This window comes from Schistocerca nitens, chromosome 6, assembly GCF_023898315.1.
Source record: "Schistocerca nitens isolate TAMUIC-IGC-003100 chromosome 6, iqSchNite1.1, whole genome shotgun sequence".
NCBI lineage: Eukaryota > Metazoa > Arthropoda > Insecta > Orthoptera > Acrididae > Schistocerca > Schistocerca nitens.
Window position 1 is genome coordinate 292,584,017 of NC_064619.1, and position 12,630 is coordinate 292,596,646.

Below are 12,630 nucleotides of genomic sequence, written 5' to 3' on the forward strand. Positions count from 1 at the left end.
TGTCTCCCCCTGAGTTTCATCTCTGGTCACATGAACCGCTGTCTTTGAAGACAACATTTTGACACACAACGAGATGTAGGCCAGCGTGGAGAATTGGCAGAAAGCACTGGCGGCTGCCTTCTATGATGAGGCTATTGAAAAGTTGGTACAACGCTATGACAAAAGTCTAAGTCAGAACGGCGACTACGTAGAGAAGTAGCTGAAAGGTGTAGCTAATTGTTACAAGTAAAACATTTCTGATGTTCACTGTGGTTTCAATTTGGCAATCAATCGGAGCTTACTTTCTGAACAGGCCTCGTATATGTAAAAACAAAGATGATGTGACTTACCGAACGAAAGCGCTGGCAGGTCGATAGACACACAAACAAACACACACACACACACAAAATTCAAGCTTTCGCAACAAACTGTTGCCTCATCAGGAAAGAGGGGAAGGAGAGGGAAAGACGAAAGGATGTGGGTTTTAAGGGAGAGGGTAAGGAGTCATTCCAATCCCGGGAGCGGAAAGACTTACCTTAGGGGGAAAAAAGGACAGGTATACACTCGCACACACACACATATCCATCCACACATATACAGACATATTTAAAGACAAAGGGTTTGGGCAGAGATGTCAGTCGAGGCGGAAGTGAAGAGGCAAAGATGATGTTGAATGACAGGTGAGGTATGAGTGGCGGCAACTTGAAATTAGCGGAGATTGAGGCCTGGTGGGTAACGGGAAGAGAGGATATATTTAAGAGCAGGTTCCCATCTCCGGAGTTCGGATAGGTTGGTGTTGGTGGAAAGTATCCAGATAACCCGGACGGTGTAACACTGTGCCAAGATGTGCTGGCCGTGCACCAAGGCATGTTTAGCCACAGGGTGATCCTCATTACCAACAAACACTGTCTGCCTGTGTCCATTCATGCGAATGGACAGTTTGTTGCTGGTCATTCCCACATAGAATGCATCACAGTGTAGGCAGGTCAGTTGGTAAATCACGTGGTTGCTTTCACATGTGGCTCTGCCTTTGATCGTGTACACCTTCCGGGTTACAGGACTGGAGTAGGTGGTGGTGGGAGGGTGCATGGGACAGGTTTTACACCGGGGGCGGTTACAAGGATAGGAGCCAGAGGGTAGGGAAGGTGGTTTGGGGATTTCATAGGGATGAACTAACAGGTTACGAAGGTTAGGTGGACGGCGGAAAGACACTCTTGGTGGAGTGGGGAGGATTTCATGAAGGCTAAACATGTGGCTAAACATGCCTTGGTGCACGGCCAGCACATCTTGGCACAGTGTTACACCGTCAGGGTTATCTGGATACTTCCCACCAACACCATCCTATCCGAACTCCGGAGATGGGAACTTGCACTTTAATATATCCTCTCTTCCCGTTACCCACCAGGCCTCAATCTCCGCTAATTTCAAGTTGCCACCACTCATACCTCACCTGTCATTCAACATCATCTTTGCCTCTTCACTTCCGCCTCGACTGACATCTCTGCCCAAACCCCTTGTCTTTAAATATGTCTGATTGTGTCTGTATATGTGTGGATGGATATGTGCGTGTGTGCGAGTGTATACCTGTCCTTTTTTCCCCCTAAGGTAAGTCTTTCCACTCCCGGGATTGGAATAACTCCTTACCCTCTCCCTTAAAACCCACATCCTTTCGTCTTTCCCTCTCCTTCCCCTCTTTCCTGATGAGGCAACAGTTTGTTGCGAAAGCTTGAATTTTGTGTGTGTGTTTGTGTTTGTTTGTGTGTCTATCGACCTGCCAGCGCTTTCGTTCGGTAAGTCACATCATCTTTGTTTTTACATTTATTTTTCCCACGTGGAATGTTTCCCTCTATTTTTATATATATATATATAAAAAGAAAGATGATGAGACTTACCAAACAAAAGCGCTGGCAGGTCGATAGACACACAAAAAAACACAAATATACACACAAAATTCTAGCTTTCGCAACCAACGGTTGCTTCGTCAGGAAAGAGGGAAGGAGAGGGAAACATGAAAGGATGTGGGTTTTAAGGGAGAGGGTAAGGAGTCATTCCAATCCCGGGAGCGGAAAGACTTACCTTAGGGGGAAAAAAGGACAGGTATACACTCGCACACACACACATATCCATCCACACATACAGACACAAGCAGACATATTTAAAGACAAAGAGTTTGGGCAGAGATGTCAGTCGAGGTGGAAGAGTAGAGGCAAAGAAGTTGTTGAGAGACAGGTGAGGTATGAGCGGCGGCAACTTGAAATTAGCGGAGATTGAGGCCTGGCGGATAACGAGAAGAGAGGATATACTGAAGGGCAAGTTCCCATCTCCGGAGTTCATATAGGTTGGTGTTGGTGGGAAGTACCCAGATAACCCGGACGGTGTAACACTGTGCCAAGATGTGCTGGCTGTGCACCAAGGCATGTTTAGCCACAGGGTGATCCTCATTACCAACAAACACTGGTGCACAGCCAGCACATCTTGGCACAGTGTTACACCGTCCGGGTTATCTGGATACTTCCCACCAACACCAACCTATCCGAACTCCGGAGATGGGAACTTGCCCTTCAGTATATCCTCTCTTCTCGTTATCCGCCAGGCCTCAATCTCCGCTAATTTCAAGTTGCCGCCACTCATACCTCACCTGTCTCTCAACAACTTCTTTGCCTCTACTCTTCCACCTCGACTGACATCTCTGCCCAAACTCTTTGTCTTTAAATATGTCTGCTTGTGTCTGTATGTGTGGATGGATATGTGTGTGTGTGCGAGTGTATACCTGTCCTTTTTTCCCCCTAAGGTAAGTCTTTCCGCTCCCGGGATTGGAATGACTCCTTACCCTCTCCCTTAAAACCCACATCCTTTCATGTTTCCCTCTCCTTCCCTCTTTCCTGACGAAGCAACCGTTGGTTGCGAAAGCTAGAATTTTGTGGGTATATTTGTGTTTTTTTGTGTGTCTATCGACCTGCCAGCGCTTTTGTTTGGTAAGTCTCATCATCTTTCTTTTTAGATATATTTTTTCCACGTGGAATGTTTCCCTCTGTTTGTCTTTAAATATGTCTGATTGTGTCTGTATATGTGTGGATGGATATGTGTGTGTGTGCGAGTGTATACCTGTCCTTTTTTCCCCCTAAGGTAAGTCTTTCCGCTCCCGGGATTGGAATGACTCCTTACCCTCTCCCTTAAAACCCACATCCTTTCGTCTTTCCCTCTCCTTCCCTCTTTCCTGATGAGGCAACAGTTTGTTGCGAAAGCTTGAATTTTGTGTGTATGTTTGTGTTTGTTTGTGTGTCTGTCGACCTGCCAGCACTTTCATTTGGTAAGTCACATCATCTTTGTTTTTAGATATATTCTTCCTACGTGGAATGTTTCCCTCTATTATAACGAAATCTGTAATTATTGACACTTGTTCAATTACCCGAAAGTTCCTAAATGCAATGTAACATATACCGTACAGTTAAAAGGAAGTCACGCTTGATCAAGGTCCGCGTCACCTTCCATTTTTAACCAGACATAACGTCTGAGACAAGAAAGAAATAATAATAATGATAAAACCCGTGGAGGCCCGGGAAAAGAATAGGCCTCCGGTATGTTGTGCCAGTCGTAAAAGGCGACAAAAAGAACAAACCACTAATAGGGCTAACCCCCCCTTTTAGTGTGATTAGTTGGTTCAGGACAGAACTAAAGAAGCCTCGGACAAGCGCCGTCATGGTCGGGGTCGACGCTTGAACCCTATGCCCGCCCACAATGGTAACGACACTGCTAGCCAACTGGAAAATGATTTAAATCCAAATACAGGTGTTTTGCAGGATATGTTTCCTGCAACCACCCTAGAAGGAAAAGAAAGACAGAGGATGAGATGGTCAGATGAAGTTAATCGACACCTCATGTTCTGTTATTACCAAGCAACAAACCTATGAACCAACACAACTGGATACAGATCACAAGTATACACAACATTTATTACCAGATACCCAGAATTAAAATTTTTAACAGAACAACGACTTGCTGATCAGATCCGTGTAATAATAAAAAATAACAGGATACCCCAGTCAGAATTAGAAAACATCAAACAACAAGTACAACAAATACTGTAACAAAATAATGTGCAATCAGAATAAGAAGAAAATACAGTAATGGACTCAAACATCCCAGAGCAAACAAACAAAGAACAACATGCATCAATTAAACAATCAGAGGAAAACGAAATCTTAAGACAGCCACCAGAACAAACACAAATAGAACACGAAGTGACACACATGTTAGATATAGAAGAAAAATTTCAGCTGACATATAAGGAATACAAAGACACAAATACAGACATTAGACCATTCTTGCATAGACCGCCAAATAACCCACAAGTCAAAACAACAATAAAAACTATCAACACAATCATACACAACAAAATAAATGAAAACGCAACTATGGAAGAGTTACAACTACTGGTTTATATAGGAGCCCTCACTACACTAAATATACACACTAGGCAGAGATCAGAACCAATCAACACACAGAAGAAACCCACAAAACCAGCATGGCAACACAGGCTACAGATCAGAATAGAAAAACTGAGAAAAGACATCGGACAGATAACACAATTTATAAGAAATGAAATGTCAGAAAGAAAACAAAAAAGGTTAGGTAAAATCTCACAACAAGAAGCGATAGAGCAATTAGATGAAAAGAAGCAGAAATTGCAAGCATTGGCCAAACGACTTAGAAGATACAAAAAAAGTGAAAATAGAAGGAAACAAAACCAAACATTCAACACAAACCAAAAGAAATTTTACCTGATAATAGATAACACACACATTAAAATAGACAATCCACCAAACATAACAGACATGGAACACTTCTGGAGCAACATATGGTCAAACCCGGTACAACATAACAAGCATGCACAGTGGATACAAGCAGAAACAGACACATACAAGATGATACCACAAATACCTGAAGTGATAATTTTGCAACATGAAGTCACCCAAGCAATTAATTCTACTCACAATTGGAAAGCCCCTGGAAAAGATAAAATAGCAAATTTCTGTCTAAAGAAATTCACCTCAACACATTCACATCTAACTAAATTATTTAACAGTTACATTGCAGACCCATACACATTCCCTGATACACTTACACATGGAATAACTTATCTGAAACCTAAAGATCAAGCAGACACAGCAAACCCAGCTAAGTATCACCCCATAACATGCCTACCAAAAATATGCAAAATATTAACTTCAGTCATTACACAGAAATTAATGACACATACAACACAGAACAAAATTATAAATGAAGAACAAAATGGCTGTTGCAAAGGAGCACGAGGATGTAAAGAGCAACTGATAATAGATGCAGAGGTGACATATCAAGCTAAAACTAAACAAAGGTCACTACACTACGCATACATTGATTACCAAAAAGCTTTTGATAGTGTACCCCACTCATGGTTACTACAAATATTGGAAATGTACAAAGTAGATCCTAAATTGATACAGTTCCTAAACATAGTAATGAAAAATTGGAAAACCACACCTAATATCCAAACAAATTCAAATAATATCACATCACAGCCAATAAAGATTAAGCGTGGAATATACCAAGGAGACTCATTAAGTCCTTTCTGGTTCTGCCTTGCTCTGAACCCACTATCCAACATGCTAAATAATACAAATTATGGATACAATATTACTGGAACATACCCACACAAAATCACACATTTGCTATACATGGATGATCTAAAACTACTGGCAGCAACAAATCAACAACTCAACCAATTACTAAAGATAACAGAAGTATTCAGCAATGATATAAATATGGCTTTTGGAACAGACAAATGTAAGAAAAATAGCATAGTCAAGGGAAAACACACTAAACAAGAAGATTACATATTGGATAACCACAGTGACTGCATAGAAGTGATGGAAAAAACAGATGCCTATAAACATCTAGGACACAGACAAAAAATAGGAATAGATAATACAAATATTAAAGAAGAACTAAAAGAAAAATATAGACAAAGACTAGCAAAAATACTGAAAACAGAATTGACAGCAAGAAACAAGACAAAAGCTATAAATACTTATGCTGTACCAATATTGACCTACTCATTTGGAGTAGTGAAATGGAGTAACACAGACCTAGAAGCACTCAATACACTTACACAATCACAATGCCACAAATATAGAATACATCACATACATTCAGCAACAGAAAGATTCACATTAAGCAGAAAGGAAGGAGGAAGGGGATTTATCGACATAAAAAACCTACATTATGGACAGGTAGACAATTTAAGAAAATTCTTTCTAGAACGAGCAGAAACTAGCAAAATACACAAAGCAATCACTCATATAAATACATCGGCTACACCACGGCAATTTCATAACCACTTCTACAACCCTTTAGATCACATAACAACAGATATGAAGAAAGTAAATTGGAAAAAGAAAACACTACATGCCAAGCACCCGTATCATCTAACACAGCCACACATCGATCAAGACACATCCAACACATGGCTAAGAAAAGGCAATATATACAGTGAGACAGAAGGATTCATGATTGCAATACAGGATCAAACAATAAACACCAGATATTACAGCAAGCATATTATTAAAGATCCCAATACTACAACAGATAAATGCAAACTTTGCAAACAACAAATAGAAACAGTAGATCACATCACAAGCGGATGTACAATACTAGCAAATACAGAATACCCCAGAAGACATGAGAATGTAGCAAAAATAATACATCAACAGCTTGCCTTACAACATAAGCTTATAAAACAACACATTCCCACATAAAAGTATGCACCACAAAATGTACTGGAGAATGATGAATACAAATTATACTGGAACAGAACCATTATAACAGATAAAACAACACCACATAACAAACCTGACATCATACTCACCAATAAAAAGAAGAAATTAACACAACTAATCGAAATATCCATACCCAAAACAATGAATATACAAAAGAAAACAGGAGAAAAAACTGAAAAATACATCCAACTGGCTTAGGAAGTCAAGGACATGTGGCATCAGGATAAAGTTGACATTATACCAATTATACTATCAACAACAGGAGTCATACCACACAATACCCACCAGTACATCAATGCAATACAGCTACATCCAAACTTATATACACAACTACAGAAATCCGTAATTATTGATACAAGTTCAATTACCTGAAAGTTCCTAAATGCAATGTAACCTATACCGTACAGTTAAAAGGAAGTCACTCTTGATCAAGGTCCGCGTCACTTCCATTTTTGACCAGACATAACGTCTGAGAAAAGAAAGAAATAATGATAATATTAGAATATTATGAGTAAATAAATGAATAAATAAAGAGGGTGACTCATTGATTGAACAGATAAATGTCAGCAAAGGTTTGGGATTCAATCCATGACAAGTCCTCAAAATTTTGTAAAAATTTTTTTCCCTACCCTGAGGCTCAGCAGCAAAGTGCTACACTATGGATCCAAAGGTCTCAGATGTGATTCCCAATCAGTCCTATGACTTTTTTGTGTAACCTGTCACGTCTTCCATCTCTACAAATATTTGTTAACATGAAAAATGCAGAGTTGCTCCAGGTTTCAGAGTCCAGATACCACATTTAATGTAGGATTCCTAATAACTGACTGGGTAAGTCAGTTCAAAGGTAGGTGTAAGGAATTGGCATACCATGTACAATAGACTCATGGTTAGCAGAATACTGTGGTGCTCCAACCAGTTTCAGGTTGGTGAGAGCTTTACCCTTATCATTACTTTACCTATGAGTGTAATTTACATATGTGAAACTGTCAAGTTGCACCAAGCTTTAGTGCATGTAATTTATCAGAATATTTGGTCTTCAGCACACAGATTCTGATAAAAAATAATGCTAATGTGAACATAACATACATCTCAAAGCTACATTCTCAGGAAAAAAAAAACTTTCGGTCAAACAAAAGGAACGATGCAAGAGAGACTGGATGAACACAAGGCTACTCCAGCCATTGCTGAAAACACACACACACACACACACACACACACACACACACACACACACACACACACACACACACACACACACACACGTCAATATGCAATGCAACCATTAATGTCACAGCTAACTTTGTCCAATTTTCCACTAATGTCACACACACACACACACACACACACACGTCAATATGCAATGCAACCATTAATGTCACAGCTAACTTTGTCCAATTTTCCACTAATGTCTAAATATCTTCAATAACAAAGCACAGGGCTCATCAACAAACTGTTCCATACCTTAACGTATCTTAAATTAACTACGTATGTATTAAAGATTTTACTTTTGGATGGAACTACAATCACATAAAACTTTCTGAAAGATATAACTGCCATTTGACTGCAGCAGTTTTTATTTCACAATCTAGGTTTCAACCTTAGGCCATTATCAAGTATTACAAGTATTACAAATCATTTGACATAAATAGAAACCAAGTCTTCATCAAAACATGTATCTTCAGTTATATAAACCAATTTTTTCCAAAGCAAATGTGAGAACATTTTTGTAACATGTGAATTTACTGGCAGTTAACATGAGTCACTTAGTATGGTAGTCCGCCCCCGGTAGCCGGGTGGTCAGTGTGACAGAATGTAAATCCTAAGGCCCCAGGTTCGATACCCAGCTGGGTCAAAGATTTTCTCCGCTCAGGGACTGGGTGTTGTGTTGCCCTAATCATCATCATTTCATCCTGATCAATGCGCAAGTTGCCGAAGTGGCATCAAATCAAAAGGCTTGCACCCGGCGAATGGTCTACGCGTCGGGAGGCCCTATTCAAATGAGATTTACATTTTTATTTACTTAGTATGGTTGTGGAATACAGCAGATGACCAAATAACAGGTTTTAAACTTTGCTACACTGTCTATAATCACCAACAGTCAGTGGAATAAAATAGTTGACCAAATCATAGGTTTTAATTTCCCTAAACTGTACTTAAGCAGCTACAGTCAGTGGTTGCTTAGACAAACTTTGCTAGACTTTGTTTAAGCAGCCACTTATTGTGGATGCTTAGGTACAGTGTAGGGAAGTTTAAACCATGTTTTGGTCATCTATTTTATTCCACAACCATATCAAGTGAGTCACACTAACTGCCAGTAAATTAGCATATTACACAAATGTTCTCACATTTAATTTAGACAATAACAGATGGGGTTTCACTAGGCATGGCTGACATCTAAACAGGACTTGAAAGTATAGGGGGTGGATCTTGGGCCACACAAGGTCAAATACCTGTTGTCGTGGGTAGGAAAAGTAAGTCGTTTTTAGGATAAATCTAGACAATAGGTTCCCCTGTCTAAAGAATACGTCCAGTACTTTAAAAAATATTGAAACAATCACTCAAAAGACAGATTTTAACACTCCAAATATCACAGATACCAGATGTCACAAAGAAAAACAAACAATTGGAAAGGGTCGAACAGGGCATTTCACAGACTTAACAATACTCCATCAAAACATGCAATCAATAAAAAATAAAATACAACTAATAGGAGATGAACTCCAATCTTTGAACTGCACAGTAGTTTGTGTTACTGAGCACTGGTGTAAGGAGACAGAAATCCAACATGTAGTGTTATCATCATATGAAAGGGCAAAATCTTACTGCAGAACTGCTTCAATGGGTGAAGGATCATGCATTTATATCAGGAAAGGAACACAGTTCAAATCAAGACATGACCTCAGTACAACAAGTGAAGACAAACACTTTGAAATATCAGCTATTGAATTAATAGGGCTTAATATCACCAAGAAATTAATCTTTTATGTGCATATAGATCTCCCACAGGTAGTGTGGACACTTTTTTCAATAAATTAACAGAAGTTCTAGATAAAGTCTCAAGTACAAAGGTCAACATAATTCTGTGTAAGGACATTAACATCAAAACTAATATCATAAATAAATCCAGCAGAACCCTCATAAATATCCTTCTAAGTTTTGTCATGTCCTTATTGGTCAATAGTGCAACAAGGTTTACTACAATGACTGCATCAGTAATTGACCATGTGACCATAAATATGGACAGCGAAAAATGTGATGTAGCTGTAAAAGATCTCAGACTATCAGACCATCTCTGTCAAATAACAACAGTAAAATCAGGCATCAAATCATTCCCTAAACTACAAACCTACAAACGACATCTATCAGAAATCAAAATAAAAGATTTTTCAAAGGAACTAGCAAAACAAAGCTGGGATGAAGTGTATAAGGAAACCAATGAGAATATGAAATTCTCTAAATTCTCCACATTATTTAAATTGAATTTTGAAAAGGTATTTCCAAAAGTATGCACGTCTGTATCAATATCTCACAAAAATGATGGATAACAGCAGGTATTTAGAAGTCCTCCCAATCACTTAAATACATCAGTTCCACAAAAAGAGTTGCAATGATCTAGAATTTTTAAATTTATATAATAGGAACAAAAAGATCTATAACAAGGTGCTGATTGCTGCAAAAAAGTCATTTTATGAAAAAATAATATATAAACCAGAGAATAAAAGCAAAACAGTCTGGGATGTTGCAAAAACGTAAACTGGGAGAGGCAAAGAAATGCAGAATAACATACTGCTAAGGGAGGGGGATAAGGTAATAAATGATCCACAACACTTACCAAACTATGTAAATGAGCATTTTTCAAGTATTGCAGAGAAGTTACAGCAAAAATTCCCCAAAACAAATATAATACCTGTAAATAATGTTGCGCTAGATACAATAATGTTACTTCCGACCACAGAGAAGAAATCAATAAAACTGTCCATAAACTAAAAAATAAAATGTCAGTAGGCTTAGGTGAAGAACCAATGTGTGCACTGAAACAATGCATAGAGATTATACAAGGCCCCTTAGCAAATATAATAAATTAATCCTTCTCATCAGGGACATTTCCAGAGCAGTTAAAACAGGCAAGAGTTGTACCTTTGCTTGAGAAAGGTAATGCAGAAGACGTAGAAAATTACATGTCCATTTCCCTACTGTCACCATTCTCAAAAATAATAGAAGCAATTATGAAAGACAGATTAATGAATAAATACAATCTTTAAATCAAATCACAGTTTTGTTTCCGAAGTGGAAAAAATACAGGGTCAGCCATAGTAGAAATCACAGTTTGTGCTTGATACTCTTGACAAAGATGAGTGTGTCACAGGTATATTTTTGGATCTTTCTAAGGCCTTTGATACAGCTGACCACAAGATTCTATTAAATAAATTAGAAGCATTAGGAACAAGAGGGGTGGCTAATGACTGGTTTCAGTCATACCTAGCAGATAGTGTACAAAGAGTAGAGATAACACATCTAGTTCTAAATATTTAGTAAACACTTATGAGAACCAAAATACATTAATATAGGGGTTCCACAAAATAGCATATTAGGACCAATACTATTCCTGATATACATCAATGACGTTCCCAGTAATGTTACTCATTGTGAAAAAATTCTCTTCACTGATGACAGCAACATTATATTCACTGAGAAAACAAGAGAACTCCTTGCAGAGAAAGGAAATGAAGCTCTCAAGCAAGTTTATGTTTGGTCAATAAGCAATAAACTGACATTGAACATAAAGAAAACTAATGCCATGAATTTCAGTTTGAAGAGGGAACATGAAAATTTTAAATTAAATGTTGATGGCACCTATAGACTGTGTAACAAATGCATAATTTCTAGGAATGAATATTGATTCTAAGTTGAAGTGGTGTGAACACACAAAGGCACTTGTAAACAGACAATGTCATCAGCATGTTATGCCCTTAGAATCCTATCATCAGTGCATAACATGCAGTGTCTTTTAGTTACATACTATTCATATGTATACTCAATTCTTAGCTATGGCATTCTTTTTTGGGGAACAAATGCGCAAAATATGTACACAGTTTTCAAACTCCAGAAAAGAGCCATAAGAATCATAACCAAAAATGGTAGTCAAGCTCATTGTAAAGGTCTGTTCAGAATACTGGGGGTTTTAACTGCTCCATGTGAATACATTCACAAGTCAGTTGTACACATCAAAAACAACATTGGTAATTACTACACAAACAGTTCTGTCCATGAGCATGGAACAAGAGCTAGACTCAACTTACATTTGACAAGAAAAAATAGACATAAAACTCAAAACAGCATTTTCTACCAAGGAATAAAACTGTACAATAAATTACCAAAAAAAAAAAGAAATTGCAAAAATACACTTATTTAAAAAGGCAGCAAAAAAGTACCTGTTAAGCAATACATTTTATACATTGAAGGGTTTGCTAAAAAAAATGTTATACAAATAAATGATATTATGATTATAAAAGATGCAACATTCCATGTTTTCTCCTTCTTTTTTCCTTTTCTAGAAAACCTTGCCTCCAAGCTATGCATTGCACAGTACTAACACCTCTTCCTCTTTCTGAGTTCTACATCTCACTCACTATACAGGGATACTAACTCTATTTTTCAGGATAGCAAATGGGAAGTTGTGGTACAGAAAATGGCCCAGAGGTCACCAGTGTGTGTGTGTTTGTGTGTGTAGTGTTATGAAACAATGTATGCATAGTGTGTGCAGTGACTGATACTGAGATATGAGTGAACAGTGTGGCATTACATTATTTAATAAGTTACTTGTAAAAAAAAA